Raw genomic sequence first — 17,767 nt, forward strand, 5'->3', positions numbered from 1 at the left:
AAGACAGCCTCAGCAAGACGAGAAGTGTGCCAGCACTTAGTGGGCATAAATGGGACCGAGCAGAAGTTTAAAGTTAGAGAGTGCAGAGGACCCTCTCCTGGGACTGCAGAGAGCACTTATCTAGCCTGCACAGATAAACAAACAAAGCAAGTGGATGGATGGATGGGTGGATGGATGTGGATGGATGAATGAGTGAGTGACATACGAAACAGAGGTAGGTGTCTTCAAGACTCTACTACTGTTCTGGTCATCAAAGAGTTTGTATTTTATTCAACTGAGGATGAAAACACTGTTTGCCCACCCACTGTGGTCTTGGAGGGCAAGATGACCCGGTGGGTAGAATGCTGGCCAGGTTTAAGGGTCAGGTCAACTCTGCCTCCTTTGCCTCAACCCTAAGCCAAGGATTCCCAGCTATGACCATACTGACGTTTGAGTTACATGTGTCTTGGTTATACAGGCTGCCCTGCCCTTATACAAAGTGGAAAATCCCTTTAGAAATCCACATGTGATCCCATCTGTCCAGACAGTGAGATCTTGGGCTCCTGACACATGCAACAGGCTGTGGGATCTCAGAGGGCTGGAGCCAGAAAGAGGCCTGACAGTCTGTCAGGGTGTTGCACATGCTTTTCTGGAGGCTCTCGAGAATGTGTCTGCGAGTTGTGTACAGGGGCTGGAAAGTTACGATCAAACCGCATCTACCTGAAGACCCTCAGTCTTCAAAGTCTGCAAAGATAGACACTTTAATGAGGAATTTTCCAGATCTTTGACTAGCGCCCCACCCCTCCACCTATCAGATGCTGGTAGCACACCAGATCTCCAGCCCAGCTGTGGGTTTTTTTGCTTTGAAAGGACTGAAACTTACAGGAAGGCTCAAAGTATCTCACTCCCATTAGCTTCTTGGATCCTTGCCTCTCTAGCTGATGTGTCTGGAGTATCCTTCCAGCATATCTGGGAAGCCACACTCTGTGTGTGTTTATACTAGAATTCTAGATACAGCTCAGATTTCAACCTTTCTTACCATAGAATTGCATTTTGTTATCTGTCAATACTTCCATAAGTTGATTTTAAAACACACATACATGAGCACAGACTGCACACACTTGTGTGTACATTAAAAACATACATCGCACTCACACACAAATGAGAGAGAAAGGAGAGAGACAGTGAGAAAGACAGAGAGAAAATCATCAGGAACGTTATTCATGAGTAGCAAATACAGCTCATTTTACTGGTATATTTTGTTTTTGTTTTTTCCTCCACTAAGTATGTTTTCCCATGTTATGTTTTCAGTGTGGTGTCTTCCTCAGACTCTACCTGAAGGCTTTGCACATGCTAGGCATCTACTCTGTCACTTATCTCTATCCCCAGCCTATGCTGTGATCTACTTACAAAGAGGCAAACTCCTCTTCAAATGTTGGGTACAACAGACTGACACAAACACATGCAAAAGAATGCTGCCCCTTCCCCCCCCCCCATGATGCATAGTTCACTGCCTTCCCAGAACAGCAACCAGGAAATCATTCTGCTTCAGCCTGGGGCACATTTTGTGATGTCGGGTAACACTCTTGTTCTCTGTGCGCAGTGTTCAGAGTTCGTGGACGGCCTAACTGATGGAAAGCGAACAGTGCCAAGGCCTGGAGGTCGGTGGTGGAGGTGGGATTGTATTGATTTAGCAATACTTCCTGGAAACCAGAGTGCAGTGATGGAACCACGAAAGCTCAAGTGTCTAGTCATCCGGGACCTTAAAGAAGGAGAAACCCACTAATGGACTAAGCCACCCACGACTGTCAACTGCTAGGTTAACCCATTTTGACTAACTATGTATTGGCCACATAACTACAGTACAAAACCAAGACTGTTCCCGAGGTAGACTCCCGGCACATAAGCTTCAAAGCATGCCTGTGTCATAGTTTTCTGTATGCACTATGGCCTTTCCCATGAGCAACAAGGTCATTCAAATGGCATACAGCAAAACTTCATTACTAGGTCACATTACTTTCTAGCTCTTCATGTCAAGTGATCCAACAGTTTTTCAAATGAACTGCCAGTAAAACAGTCACTTCTGGCTACTCACCTATGAAGCATGGTCGGGTTACTCATTGCTTCTAAAAGACACGGATCAGGCATGCAGTGGAGAGTATTACAGGACCATCAACATGGACAAGCTGTTTTGCCTTACCCTAGGGAAAGCCAATCAGTTGGTTAGTTTTGAAAAAGACCTTAGAGTTAGAGAGATGGCTCAGTGGTTATGACCACTGGCTGCTCACATGCGTGCAGGCATATACACATCAAATAAAATAAAGAAATGAATTTTTCAAAAATCCCAGGCAGTTGGGGGCACACACATTTCATCCCGGCACTCGGGAAACAGAGGCGGGTGAATCTCTGAGTTCAAGGCCAGCCTTGTCTACAGAGTGAGTTCCAAGAGAGCCAGAACTACTATACAGAGAAACCCTGTATCGGGGAAAAAGAAAAAAGTAAATGAATAAATACCTTCTTAAAGAGATATTGATCACAAAAGACATGGAATATAATCACAACAGATTTGATTCTACAATAGTTCACAGACCCAAACAGTCCAGAGACAGGTAGACCAGAGGATGAAAGGTTTGATTGAGTACTAAGTCAGTGTGTTAGAAGGTGAACAGCTATCTAAAACCCATTTATCTGACATCTCTTGCCCTCAGGCTCTGGCAGGTAGCCCAGGATGGCCCATTAATGTTGAGAAATGATCACGTCTGCAATATGTTTCCAGGTGTCTAAGTCCTTAGGGCACTGGGTTATGAGAGAACTGTGAATTTAAGGTGTGACTGCTTACAGGTTTGTTTGAGGGTCTGCATGTCTAGTTTCTGTCAAAGTCAATGTTGTCTCTTGATTGGATACAACTATCTTTAAACTTACACTTTTCCCTAACCTAATGGCACATATGTAGAGAAAGGGTCAGTTATAAAGACATGGAGAATACACACAGAAAACAAAGGCACGCTCCTAAATTGTAAAGAAGGGAGGGGCCATATGGAAGAGGGGCTTCAATAAGCATGCGGGCATTCTGGAAAGCAAACTAGTGTTTTGCAAGGTCCGGACTGGTGGTAAATCTGAGCTTCACAGAGATTGTGCCCCAGAATTGCTTTCTCTTGCTGACATTCTTTTTTTTTTTTTCTATACAGTTATTAATCTGGCATGGTATGAAAGAGACCCTCACTGGCTTTTGTTTCCTGGGTATTTCCCCACTCTGGTTGAGCAGATCTCATACAAATCTTTATGAAGATGTACTGTTGTTGTTCAGATGAATTACTGATTTCATAATTTTATAGAATTCCTGATTTGATTCAAATAACTTTTAGAAGTTGAGGAGCTAGATAGTTGACAGAAAATTTAAAGCTGCAATAAAAAGTCTTTGTGAACTTCTAGATGTCAGGCATGTAAATCCCACTAGAGAGGGGCAGGCCTGAGACAGACTTATAGTTTAAGATAAACAATTCACCCTAGGTTAGGTTAGAGACAGCACCACCATAAAGATAATTAATAGTGGTTTAAACTGTTAACATACCCAGAAATAATGGAGAGCTTAGGAATGTCTAATTATATACAAATATTGATAGCAGAATATAGAATTGTTTCATTATAACACTTCATACCTTGTCAACCTTTGTCATTCTGAACTTACTCTGAACCTATGTAAAGAAGTCATAAATAAGAAAAGTCTACTTTCACCTGGAGAAACACATAATCTATAATCCTGCTGTGACAATCTTATCTGTTTGCTTTATGACTGTGGGGTAATTCTTCTAATATAGAAGACTGTTTTGGAGGCGTTTAAGCTGTGGACAAGACAATAAAGTTGGTGGAGTTTGCTAAAATTTGCTTCATCCATAAGTTGTAAATATGTGAATATATGCTTGTCTGTCTAATTGTCTGTATGTATTCCTATGTGTGCATATGTGTATATATGTATTTATATCTGTATGTATACATGAATGTGCATGTGTGATGGGGGCCCCCTTGCCTTATTTGTTGAATGAATATGTATATATGAATGAATGAAAATTTTCTTTTTCTTTTTTCTTTCCAACTGGCTGAGAGCTTAGAGGGTTAAAAATAGATTAAGAACTGCTCGTTTTGTTTTTTGTTTTTTGTTTTTCTCATTTGTTGTTTGTTTACAGGTGGGATACTGATTTTTTTTTTTAAATTAATCTTGTATCCAGCCACTTTGCTGAAGGTGTTTATCTGTTGTAGGAGTTCTCCGGTGGAATTTTTTGCAGTGACATATGTATATTATCATATCATCTGCGAATACCAATACTCTGACTTCTTCTTTTACAATTGGTATTCCCTTGATCTCCTTCAGTTTTCTTATTGCTCTAGCTAGAACTTCGGTATGGGCTTTATATCCCTGATTCCTTTCATCATGAAGGGGTGTTGGATTTTGTCAAAGGCTTTTTCTGCATCTAATGATATGATCATGTGATTTTTTTTTCTTTCAGTTTGTTTATATGGTAGATTACCTTGATGGATTTTCATATGTTGAACCATCCCTGCATCCCTGGGATGAAGCCTACTTGATCATGGTGGATGATGTAATTGATGTGTTCTTGGATGCAGTTTGCAAGTGTTCAATTGAGGTTTGTTTTTTTTTTGTATCAATGTTCATGAGTGAAACTGGTCTGAAATTCTTTCTTTGTTGAGTGTTTGTGTGGTTTAGGTATCGGGGTGACCGGCTAGTTCAGTCGGTAGAGCATGAAACTCTTAATCTAAGGATTGTGGGTTTGAGCTCCACATTGGGTGCCATTATGTTGCTGTTAACTTAAAAGTGTGGCCCAATGAATGTTTGTTATTAGGCTTATAATTATTATGGCAGTATTGTCTAACATGCTATCACAATCAGTAAAGACACAGACACCTGTTAGATTTTTAGATTTCCCTTATCTCATCTTGGGCTGGGCAGATAATTTCACCTACACTATCTCATTATATCCCAGCCCCCATCCCATGCCATCTGCTTTAACTATTCCTATCTGGACCACTTTCCATCCATAATCCCAAGTTACTTGCTTTTATTCTTCCTCTGTGCTGTTCTTTCCACACCATTCTCAGAGTCCTTCCTCCCGGCCCACGTGGATCTTTCCACACTAACCCAACATGGCTTCCTCCTTCCTTCTCCTCCACCTTCTTCACAAGATCTTCTCCTGTCCCCAAAGCTTGTGAACCTTAGCCACACCTATCCCATTTGCCCTGCCCAGATGTGTGTCGGCTTTTTATTTGTCAAACAGGAATAAGCTTTTAGGCAAAGTTACAAACATCATTTTGGAGTACTTGAGTGTCTGCTCATTTGGGCAGCAACCAGATCTTGGGGGCCAATAATTAGCATCAGAATACATAGCACCAGACCAGCCCCCAACAATTCCTTTTCTGCTGAATAAAAGGGCTATTTTTAAACTACATACAATAAAATTAATTATGAAACAATCATAAAAACTAATAAGTAAGACTTACATACATAATGTCAAGTCAAAGAGTAATTGGCAACCTTGAAGAAAATACTATTTATCATATCTTGGGGAGTCCAAAGCTTTGTATCTAAATCATTTTTTATTATATCTTGTATCTATCAACCTAAAAATAGCTACCTAGACCTTAAAACACCTTTTTAATTCTCTAAGCAACTAGGCTTAATTGTAAAACTATAATTACCTAGTCTTCGACCCCATCAGGGACTTAACAAGGAATAAAACTAATTATCTGAGTAAATAGGAAGTGCAGACTAGCAGTTTCCAAAAAATAAAAAAGTGACACAGATAGTTTGCTGCCTAGACAGCCGCCCAAAACTCCGTTTAGTGTTGGAGGGTCATCTTCAGCCTTCTGGCCCAGTATATCCGACAGACTTATTTGTGAAGCAGGAACTATTAGGACTTGCTTACCCTGTCTTGGCAGAGTTCGGCAGTCAACTTGACCTGCATTCAAGCTTGCCCGTTTTAGGCAGAATTACGTCTGTGGTAGAACAAGAACATTTTCTTTGCCCAGTGGCTTTCACATTTTAACTTATCTCCAGTCCATACTACACCTTTCACAGTAGCCACAGATACTATAAAATATCTTGGTGTAACTCTAACCAAGCAAGTCAAAGACCTGTATGACAAGAGCTTCAAGTCTCTGAAGAAATAAACCGAAGAAGATATCAGAAGATGAAAAGATGTCCCATGCTCATGGATCAGTACGATTAACACAGTAAAAATGGCCATCTTACCAAAAGCAATAAATCTACATATTCAATGCAATCCCCATCAATATACCAACACAATTCTTTACAGAACTTGATATGAGTTCCAAACACCACTTCAGGTCAGTCTGAGCTGTAATGTAACTCCTTCAAATACACACACACACACACACACACAAACACACACACACAATTGCCCCTTTTGAATTCAGGGTTTGGTTTCAAATCAAATGTGAGAGGAAAGAAGGGTTGCATGAGTCGCCTTCTAAGGCTCTCCCCTTGTATGATCAGGGTGCCTTAAACAGATTGCAGTCAGAACTTAAGGTCAGCTCTTCCTCAGTCTGTCCAGAAACACCAGTAGTCTTGTTTTGAGCCAAACAGTCCACAAAGCAAAAGTTGCATTGTTCTGAGGCTCAAACAGCTCCGTGCACACATCCATCCAAGAACAGCATTGAGAGTGTGACGTACAGGTCACTCTTGTAGCAGGATAACAGTTATCCAAGTCATGTTGAGGGAATTATTCTAACTGTAATTGTAATTGTAATTGTAATTGTAATTGTAATTGTAATTGTAGGCCACAGTTTTTCCCCTCAGGCTCCTACTCTGTACTTGCATTGCATCTGAAGCCTTATGCATCCAGGCAACCTGCTGTACCACTGAGCTGTGCCTTTGATGTTTTTTACTTTCTCTTTTGAGTTTGAGATTGGATCTCATTAATATGTCTGGGCTGACCAACAGCTCCTTCTGTGTTCCAGGCAGGCCACAACTTTGGATATCTTTATTACTGAAAACACTGACACTAAGCTGGAGATTATGCAGGTGCTGGACAGGTGACTATTGGCCTTGGAGGGGTGAAAACTCTGCCCAAAACCATGCTAACATCACTATCTTTTGAACATCATTCCATGAAAAGCCATGAGGATTGATTGACAGAGGCAGACCACTGTCACTTTCTCTACAGGTAAATTTCCTTTAACTGAGGCCAGTATAGCTATTTATCCCCAAAACATCCCAAACCACAATCCTTAGAGAGACACAGTTCAAACTTGGGGCCTCCTGTCCATGCTCAGCCACTTTGGGAATAAATGTGCACTGTCACTGATCAGCTTTCTGAATGGCCTGCTTCTCTGACATGCTTCTCTGTGTCTTTCTTTTTCCATAGCAAACGAAGCTCATCTTCTTATCTACCCCAGCATCGATGGGGGATCCATTTCGAAATGCAAATGAGGAGGCAGCTGAGCAGGTAACCGCTGTGCCAGGACAGGCTGCAGTTGACCAGTAGCCCGGCCCTGAGATCCCAGACCACTGCTGGAAACGGCTCTGCAGGCTGCGTGAGAAGCCGCAGGACACCGCTCCCTGGAAACACCTAGAGAGTTCATCCACCCGGGCTTCATCGGGCCCTGTGAATAAAGTTCTTAGAGTTAGAAATACAAAATATGTAAAAATAAAGCAAAACAAAGGTCTTAGTAAATCTGGGATGGGCAGGGCTTGAGGGCTACAGAGCTAATTTTAGGTAGACTCAGATTGGCAGCTACCAACAACACACCCCTCCAGATTCTACCATCCTGGCTCTGGGGGTTCTTCTGGGAAACAGGGGTTATAATTAAAGCTTGCACAACAGCCCGGTGGCCTTGGAGACCTCCCATATTCCTCAGAAAAGGTGAGGCTGCCATTCCCATCCACCCTGACTCATCAAGTTGCATCTGGACTGAACATGTCTTCTTCCTCTGTGGCCTGGCAAGGCAGTCCTGCCAAGGGGAAGTGATCAAAAAGCTGGCAAGAGAATCCATGTCAGATGCAGTGAAGGGCTGCATCTTAATGACAATCTTTTGGCTGGTAGAGATTATCTGTAGAATACTGTTGAAGGGCAGGTCTTGACACTATGAAAGGAGTACATACAGGTGACAAGGGCAAACGGGCATATAATAGACCCATTCAAGGTAGCCCCATTGCCAGACATTCTATCAGTCCATAAATTGATTATCTCACTTAGAGCAAATCTCTCATGACCTAATCATTCCATAAAGACCTCCACCTCCTAATACCTCAAATGAGGGACTGGCCTCAAGCATGAATTTTCCTGGGGACACTCAAAGCACAGCACCCCCCTACCCTGAACCACAGAACCCCAGCTCTTATGAGGAAGGCATCTGCTTGCTGAGCTCAAGGAGAAAGCGATTGGTAGAACAGGACTCTGCTGTCTGTTATCACAGCAGCATTCCTCAGACTTTCCCTCCAAACACACACACTGGCCCTCCTGTTTTCCAGGGCCATCGGCTGTCTAAAAACAACATGGGACCTTCCCAAGGACAGGGTACTTCCCAGCCTCTGAGTTAACCATGTAACTTCACAGGCAAAGTCCCCTAGAACAAGTACAATCTTGTTCTTCTAGTTTGGTGTTTGATCATCAGCTTTAATAACTTTATTACATGAACTGCCTAGAATTGAGGAAATGGTGCCAGTGACTTGCCAGATATGGTATAATTGTTTATTGTTCCACAATTGTTTATTTATTCTACTTACTGAATGGGCCTGGAGCCACTTGGAGACAGAACAGGAGAAGATACAATGTACAAGCAGATGAAAGATGATATGGTATGTGATATACAAGTTCTGAGTACAGGGACAAGAACATGTAGAAGCAGAAACAATGTTTGCCTTTGGGAATATGGACCAAAAAGGGTGTCAGAGTCCTTTATTGCTAGAACTGGGAACTGAAGAATGAGGATGAGCTGAGTAAATGACACTGTTTACTATGTATACTATTGTATCACCTTGTGGATGAACTCTCTAGGTGTCTCCAGGGAGCACTGTCCTGGGGCCCTTCATGCAGACTGCATAGCCTTTTCCAGCAGTGGTCTGGGATCTCAGGGAATATTCCAGCACAGCAAGCTGGGAAACATGGAAATATGTGTATACCGCAGGAAACCTATAGCTTATTAGTGTATCATTAAATAAGTTGCAATTTAGCTTAGACGCCAGAGTGTTTTGTGTTCGTGATGTCATGCCAGTGGGTTCATAGACTTCTGAGCATGTAACTATAGTCTCAGAATTAAGATAGGGCAGCTTGCTTCATGGCAGTGCTGAAGAGCGGCAGGAGAACCAATGCTGCCAATTTTTTAGATCAAAAGCGCCAACGGGGAACCAGAGCAAAGAACTGTTTACAAAAGATGATAGACAGTGCTGGGTGCATTCCTTCAATCCCAGCACTAGGAAAGCAGACATAGGAGGATCTCTACAAATTCAAGGGCATCCTGGTCTAAATAGAGAGATTCAGGCCAGCTAAAGCTACAGAGTGAGACTCTGTATCAAAATAAATAAATAAAATGAATAAAACGAAAAAGAGAATAGCCTTGGGGCTTGTAGACTGGATGAGTTAGGAAGGAAGAACGAACCTAACATGACCCAGATGGCTGATTTGGCTCAGCGGTTGCCTGGCTGTGACAACAAGCAAGATGGAGAAACAGAAGTTAATGAATTTAAAGGAAACACGGCTTGTTTATTTATTTCATTATTATCACTGTGTGTGTGTGTGTGTGTGTGTGTGTGTGTGTGTGTGTGTGTGTGTGTGACTTGTGTGGCAGCCCATGTCAGAGGCAGTTTTGCGGAAGTTGATTTAGTTCCACCTTTATGTGGGTTTTAAGGATGAGTAGACTTGACTGACAAGCGCTTCACCCACTTAGCTGTATCACCAGTCCCTGTTTACTCTTTTCACCTCCTGTGGTGCTGGGGGCTAAACCTGGCTCTTCTGAACACTAGGCAGGCACTCTACCACTGAACTACATCCCCAGCCTCTTTTTATTTTTTATTTTGAGACAAGGTCTCATCAAGTTACCCAGGCTAGCCTTGAACTTGGTCTGTAGCCCAGGATAAACTCAAACTTAAATTCTTCCTGCCTCAGCCTCCCACACAGATGGATAACAAGCCTGTGCTACTGGGGTCAGAATCAAATTTAGTTTTGACACAGAAAGATTGAGTTTCCATGGGACGTGCAGGAAAAGTCTAGGTATCAAGCGTCAATGTGACTGCAAAATAGATGTAGCTGAAAGTCACAGGCCTTGGGGAGGTTTTCCTAGAGAGAGGAAGGATTCCCAAGAATGCCAAAACACAAGAAAAAGGAGAAAAGAGCCAGAAGCTGATTCAGAGAGGCCATGGGAGCCTGAAAAGTCTGAGGAGAGGGTTATTAAGGACAAAGAGGAGCGGCTATTTCTAAATAAGGACCTGAGTGGTTTTGGGGCCACAAAGAACAGAGGTGGGTAGCCAAAGTTGAGTGCAGTGGTCTTCAAATAGAGGAGGACAGAGCAGGGGTAGTTGGTCTTCTTGGAGGATTGAGAGGAGGCAGAGGAGTAAGTGGTATTACTGGAGAAATGAATGGCTGGGAAGTGGAGGGAGATGTTAAGATTGTCCATGAACAGGCCTGAAGCACCAGGGTGAGGCTGGTGTGGCCTGGCCTATAGGCCCGTGAGCTGGAGAAAGAATCCAGGCTGGGCCTCTCCAGCAGGTGCTGGAGAGATAGGCAAGGCACTCGAGAATATTCAACAGAGCTGTAGGTGGAAAGACGGTGCCTCTCCCTTAGATACCTAGAGGATGATACTCACGAGAGCAGAGTGAGTCGAGTAACCAGGAATGTGTCTAGAGGCAAGGAAGGGTTGAGCCAGCTGGAGAGATAGCATGGTCAAGACACTGGAGGCAAAGCGCAACCCTCAGTGACCTGCCACTATGGTACCTCAAGCTCCCTGGCCTTGTTGGCATCTGCCCAGAGGTGCAGTACTTTGGAAAGAGTTTAGGCCATCAGCTGCTGCCCATTGCCAGAGTGTCCATTCCTTCTAGGAAACAGGTACAAGAGCCCGGCAAGGCAGAGAAGACCTCAGCTGGAAGGGGATTCATAACTCAGGAGTCCTTACTCCCAAGCCTCCTAGATAATAAGCCTTGGGCAGAAACTCTCACACACCAGTCCAAGACCAGGAGGCCTGGGGCACAGAATTCCTAGGTCACCAGCGTTCTTCAGTGTGAGGGAATGGGGCTGTGGCTACACAAGTCTAGGCTCCTGCCTGGGGCACTGAAGGGCTGGGGCCAGGTGAGAAGGTTGGCTTAAGAGCGCTGAGACCAAACAAGACATGCCTGTAAGAACAGGGACAGGAATTGGGAAGCCAACTTAAGGGGCTTCTGTTAAAGAAGAGAATCCTTAGTTAAACCACCCACCTGCGCCCTGGTACAGTGTGAAAGGGGTGAAGAGAAGGCTAAGTTTAAAAAAAAAAAAGAGATGTCTGTCATACCTAAAGGCAACCAGATTGCTAGTTCTTAGCCCAACAACTTCTTTATTTCTTCTCCAGCCCTAGCAGGATGTAGCATCATCCATTCATTCTGTTTCCTGAGAAAGTACCTAATAGCACAGAGAGCTGAGGCTCCTAGCATCATTCCCCCAGCACTGGAGCAGCACCTTCATCTGGGAGGAAGGTCAGGCCCAAGAGGCTGGAAGGAGCCATGGCTTGTGCTCAGGGAGAGAGGGTATGCTCACTGTCCTCAGGTCAGGCTACTTGGATGCTGTCATTGACTGAGTCTGTGGTGCTCCTGATGGCACTCAGATCATTTCCAAGAGCCCCTGGGCTCTGCCAAGGTACCTCTAGCAGGGCCAAGTCACAGTGGCTTTTGTCTAGTCTGTACTGGCAGAGCCCTGCTTCTGTGGTCACTTGGTTGTATTTGAGCCCTTCACGGGACCTTGAGACCTTTTTATAGAGCTTCTGAATAAGAAAAACTCATTTGGGAATAAATCTCAGTGGATATTTTTCCTGTATAATAAACCCGGATTTTATCCCCAGAACTGCATAAAACCTGATATGATGGTTAGCTTTAACTTCCACCTTGACACAGTCTAGAATCACCTGGTAAGAGAGTCTACATTGGTTTGGCCAGTGGGTTTGTCTTAGGTTGGGGTAATGTCTTAATTTAAGTTAATATGGGCAGACCCAGCTCATTGAGGGCAGCACCATTCTCTAGACATGGGTTATCAAACTACATAGGAATGAAGAAATTGCCTGAGAGCAAACAAGATGGTGATGCAGGTATAAAATTATTTACCAGATTAGAATTGATATGCGGCTTAATAAAGAATATGTATTACAGGAGAAACAGAAACGCAGAAAGAAGATTCTCAGGGAGAATCTCCCTCCTGAGATGGAAGGAGGTCCTTTTATATTAGAGGAGAAAGTTACTTGGTCTTAGTTCATGGGCTATTTGTATGATGTCATAGCTGGAAAGACAAGAAGTTTCCATCTCGTTATCCTGAAAAGTAATAAATTTACAGGAGCATAAGTCCTCTCTGAGCTGGGAGGCCCCAGAGGTCATGAGAGGATCCCACGGTACATAAGCCATCACAAGTTACTGAATCAGGCTTAAGAAAGTCAGGTTCTGCTGGTGAAGAGGGGCTGGAGGGGATACTTTCATTTTGGGCATTTTTGTCTCAACAGTTTCCCCTGACAGATCAACAAGGTCAAGCACTGACACTAGATCAAGGTCTTCTTTCTTCCGGGATGGCTTCAGAGCTGAGAGGGGATGATGGGGGCCCGACTGGCACCATTGGTTTGTCATAGGGGTGTAGGACCTTAATGCATGAAAGGTTTGAGTTTGATTTGGAGAGGGAAAGGGGTGGTTATGAGAGACAACACTGTGACATGGTTTCAGGGGTGAGAGGGAGGCACTGATGGTGATGGCAACAGATGATATTCCCCAAACCATGCTATCTGGAGCTTAATGCCCTGTAATCTGGAAGATACCAATCACATTAGAAGATTATGGAAGAAAAGAAGATCTATGCCAGCGAGGAGATCCTGCTGGCCAGGGACCAGGAGAGCCAGCTCCTTTTGCCTCCCCAGAGCTGCCAGCCTCTCGTGTCCTCCTCTCATAAGTATGAGTTTTCTGAGCAATGCTCTTTGACGCTTGCCTTCACCAATCAAACTTTCACCCAAAAAGGTGAAAAATAAGCTCTGTAATCATTTACAACTGTGTACTTACTCTACTCACACTCTATATTCAACCTCTTCCGGATTAACCAACCTCTAAGATGAACATTGCAATCAATCTTACTATACTTTGGATTTCCAAAATAAATGACTCCTACAAAAATTCAGGTGAATGCATGGTCTCAATTGCACAATGTTCCCTTATTTTTCCTCTGTGACCTCTTTGTTCCCAACTGAGAACAATGTATGTGTATAACAATATGGAAGCATATTTACTGGAAGCATCAAGGTATTGAAAATGATACCTTTTCCTACAAAAGAAAAAAAAAATTGAAAACAACCCATAGGTAGAGATTGATTGATAAGATTGGATTGTGGCTTTGTGTGCTGTTCAGAGTCATAGGGCCAAAATCAAATCCCCTGCTGAGGCTCCTGTAAAAGATCAATTAAGGTGAAATTTCCCCAGTACTTTTTCATTACTATATTGTCTGTGTAGTTCAATAAATGGACCACAGCCTTTGTTCTGGACTATTAGATTAGAACAGGAAAGGCCAGAACTCTTCTAAATGAGTCAGACCCATTTTCGATATGCAGCATTACCTCACCCTCTTAAAGCATGTTAGGTTTTTACCTGCACTTTGTTCTCTTTCTGGTTGACTGACATGAACAAAGTAGGCCACCCGGATGCCAGGGCTGCTGTAAGTACATCAAGGGCACCAAGGTTTTGGAGTTATATAAGGCAAAGGATTCAACTTGGTCCTGAAAAGCCTCAAGAATCATTGAGATGTAATCTATGAAAGAGTCACAGATGACAGGAATTAGGCCCACGTGACAGAGTCATGATCTCTTCCTTTAACTTTATGTGTATGGATGTTTTGCCTGTTTATGGCTGTGTACCACATGCTGTCTGGTGCCTGCAGAGGTCAAAGGTGGCACAGGATCCCCCTACCCGGGTCCTCCAAAAGAGCTTTCAGTGCTCTTAACTACTGAGCCTGTCAGCAAACCCAGGCTCTCTTAAGCTGAGGGAGGGGGTTTCAGAGCAGGAGCCTGCTGCCAGACTCTCTGATTCCCCAGCAGGAGACAGGGGAAGGTGGCAGGGAGCAGAATACATGGCCACCAACACCTTGTGAATAAACTCGCTTCTTCAATGAGACATCATCATACCTGGAAGTTTGTTAGCTAGAGATTCACAGGCATTGTATTGTGGTCTGAGTAGCAGTCTGGTCTGGAGTCTAATGTTACATTCCTAGATTTTTTCGCTTATGTCAAAAAGAAATAGAGAAATGATTTCACAGGAAAGGAAGGTGAGGAGACCCAAGGGATGATGAGTGTGGACTGGAGTCTAGCTTCTACTCAGCTAGAATTGGACAGTCATAGATTAGGGTGGGACCTCATAATTTACAGTGTGTATTGCTGCTCTCTGGGGCAGAATCTGGTGTTTATACTAGTGCATCAAGAAGTTGTCGCCCACGCAAGTCCAAGCAGTGTGGCTGGACAGTATTCTGGGAGAACTGGATTGCATGAAGACTAAAGAGGTGCCTACCTATAAAGATAAGTCAAAGCAGTTATTAAAGGAATACCCATAAGCATGTTACAAAGACCATGAAGAGTTTCAAACTCATTCTAGTTGGAAGTGATTAAGGAAAGGAGATAGAGGGTAAATTGAAGAGTTGATGACGGAACAGATATCAGTGAAGGAAATGACAGTGAGATTTGAAGTTTTGATTTTAAAGGACATTGTTGGGGAGGCACAGTAAAGAGAGGTTTTAACAGGGTTGCTACAGGTCTCATTGAAGTTTAGCTAATTAAACAGTTCCCTTTTCTGTCACAAGGAAGTTATATACAGAGGAAGGTTAAAAAGGGCTGTTAAAAGGGGCTAAACAACCAAATGTAATTTGGCTTTGTGCCCTAACGTCTTGACTCTCCACATTTAGAGAATATCCTGACCACACACGTGGTGCAGCTCACTGAGTCCCAGCACACACGGCTTCTGTTTGAAAACCTCAGCTTATTACGCAGCTCATGCCCCACGACATCTAGGCCGGCATTTCTCAACCTGTGGGTTTTAACCTAATTGGGGGTTAAGCGGCCCTTTCACCGGGGTCTCTTAAGACCCCTGGAAAACACAGATATTGCAGCATTAGGAAGGTTGAGAACCACCAATCTGGGCATTTATCCTAGAATCTGATGCAGCTAAGATACAAAGAAGGCAGACGTGAAGTAGGGAGAAACGGTTACCAAAACCTGCCAAGGAAGAATGTCTTGGAACACATTATCTGGTAGCCATTATTGTTTGTTGCCGAAAGGCCTTCAGCTAGGGGTGGGAGTCTTTAGTATTAGCCACTCTTCCCCACACTCCGAGCTCTATCCTGTCCTCCCATCCCCCGCAACGCCCAATCCTTTCTGTGCCATTACTTCCCATTTCCACTTCACACCATTTTCCCTACCTTAATGGACATCCATGGTCCATTACCACTTTCCTGGTTCCCATGAGTACTTCAGTTTAAATACACATGTCTAAAGATTTGATGGGCAGTAGTGGCACAAGCCTTTAATCCTAGCACTTGGGAGGCAGAGGCAAGCAGATCTCTGTGAGTTTGAGACCAGCCTGCTCTACAGAGTGAGTTCCGGGACACCCATGTCTTCCCAGGGAAAACCTGTCTCGAGAACAAAAAACAAAACAAATCCAGTACAAAGATTCAAATTTAGCATCTGCATTTAAGATAGAACATACAATGTTTGTTTTTCTGAATTTAGGTTATCTGACTCCATATGATTATTCCCTTCTCTATCCATTTGCCTGTACATTTCTTCATTTCATTATTATTAATTGCTGAATAATATTCCATTGTGTAAATGCACCACATCTTTTAAATTATCCATTCATTAGTTGGAAATCTAGACTATTTCCATTTCCTGGCAATTGTGACTGGAGTAACAGTGAGAGTATAGATGAGAAAGTATCTGTCTAGTAAGATTCAATTTGGGGGTAATGCCCAAGAGTGGCATTGTTAGATCACGTGGTAGATTCCTAGCTTTTTGAGGAACCTCCAAGCTGATTTTCAGACTTCTTGTACCAGTTTGCACGCCCACCAACAGTGAGTTAGAGTTCCTCTTTTCCATGCCTACATCAGCATTTGCTGTCATTTGTTTTGAGTTTTGGTTTTGGTTTTTCGTTCCTAGCCATTCTGACTGGGAGGATGAAATCTTAAAGCAGCAGTTTAATTTGACCTTTGCTGATAGCAAAGAATGCTGAACACTTAAAAAAAAAATTTTTTTCTAAGCCTTTTACATTCTTCTGAAAACTGTTAGGTCCATCTCTCAATTCTTAATTGAGTTGTTTGTTTTCTTGGTATTTAGGGGGAGGGTTGTCATTTTTGTTTGTTTGTTGTTATTTTTTTTGTATAGTTCTTCATATATTCTAACTACAATCCTCTGATAGATAAACAACTAGTAAAGATTGTTTTTTCTATTCTGCAGGCTGCCTCTTCACTTGAATTAATGTATCTTTTGCTGAAAGAGGTTATTGGGGGGGGGCATTGAAAACTTTAAGGCTATTGTAAATGCTGTTGTTTCACTGGTTTCCTTCTTGGCATGTTTGTATATAAAAGGCAATGTTTATATGTTAATTTTGTATCCTGCTACTTTAATGAAAGTGTTTATTATCTGTAGTTTTCTTCTGGCATCTTTTAAGATCTTTTATACATAGAATCATATCATCTTCAAATAAGGAGATTTAAGTTTCTTCCTTTACTATTTGTATCACCTTTATTTCACACACTTATGCTCTAGTGAAGACTTATAGCACAATAGTGAATAGACATAGAGAAAGTGGCCATCCTTATTTTGTCCCTCATTCTAGAAATGCTTCCCCCCCCCCATTTAAGATAATGTTGCCTTTGGCCTTGTTGTATATTGTCTTTATTATGTTAAGATGTGTCTCTCATATCCCTAAATTCTTCGTAACTTGTGTCATGAAGGGGGGATGTTGGGTATTGCTGAAGGCCTTTGCTACATCTAATGAGATGGTTATGTGGTTTCTTTAATTTAGTGTATTTATGTGGTAGATTATGTCTATTGCTTTACGTTATGTTGAACCATCTCTGCATCTCTGGTATAAAGCTAACTGATCATGAAGGATAATCTTCATCATGTTTTTTATAGGTTATTTTTTCATGTCTATGTTCATAAGGGAAGTTGCCCTATAATTTCATTCATTCTTTTTTTCATTTTCTTTTTTTCTTTTTGTCCCGGTTTTGGTATCCTGATAACTTTTTGTAAAGAGAAGTTAGAAATGTTCCTTCCTTTTTATTTTGGGGAATAATGTGATGCACATACATTGCTGGTAGATTTCTACACAGAATCCACCTGGACTCTCTTTAGCTGGGAAATTTTTAGTTACGGTTACCCATTGTTTGTTATGGGTCTATTTACATTATTTACCTCATTTTGAGTTAACTTTTGTAGGTCATATGAGTCTAGAAATTCATTTATTTCTTTTAGATTTTCCAGTTTGGTAGGATACACTTTTTTTTTTTTTAAGAACTGCACTCTTATTTATTTATTTTAATTTTATTAATTACAGTTTATT

This window comes from Meriones unguiculatus, chromosome 19, assembly GCF_030254825.1.
Source record: "Meriones unguiculatus strain TT.TT164.6M chromosome 19, Bangor_MerUng_6.1, whole genome shotgun sequence".
NCBI classification, from domain to species: Eukaryota; Metazoa; Chordata; class Mammalia; order Rodentia; family Muridae; genus Meriones; species Meriones unguiculatus.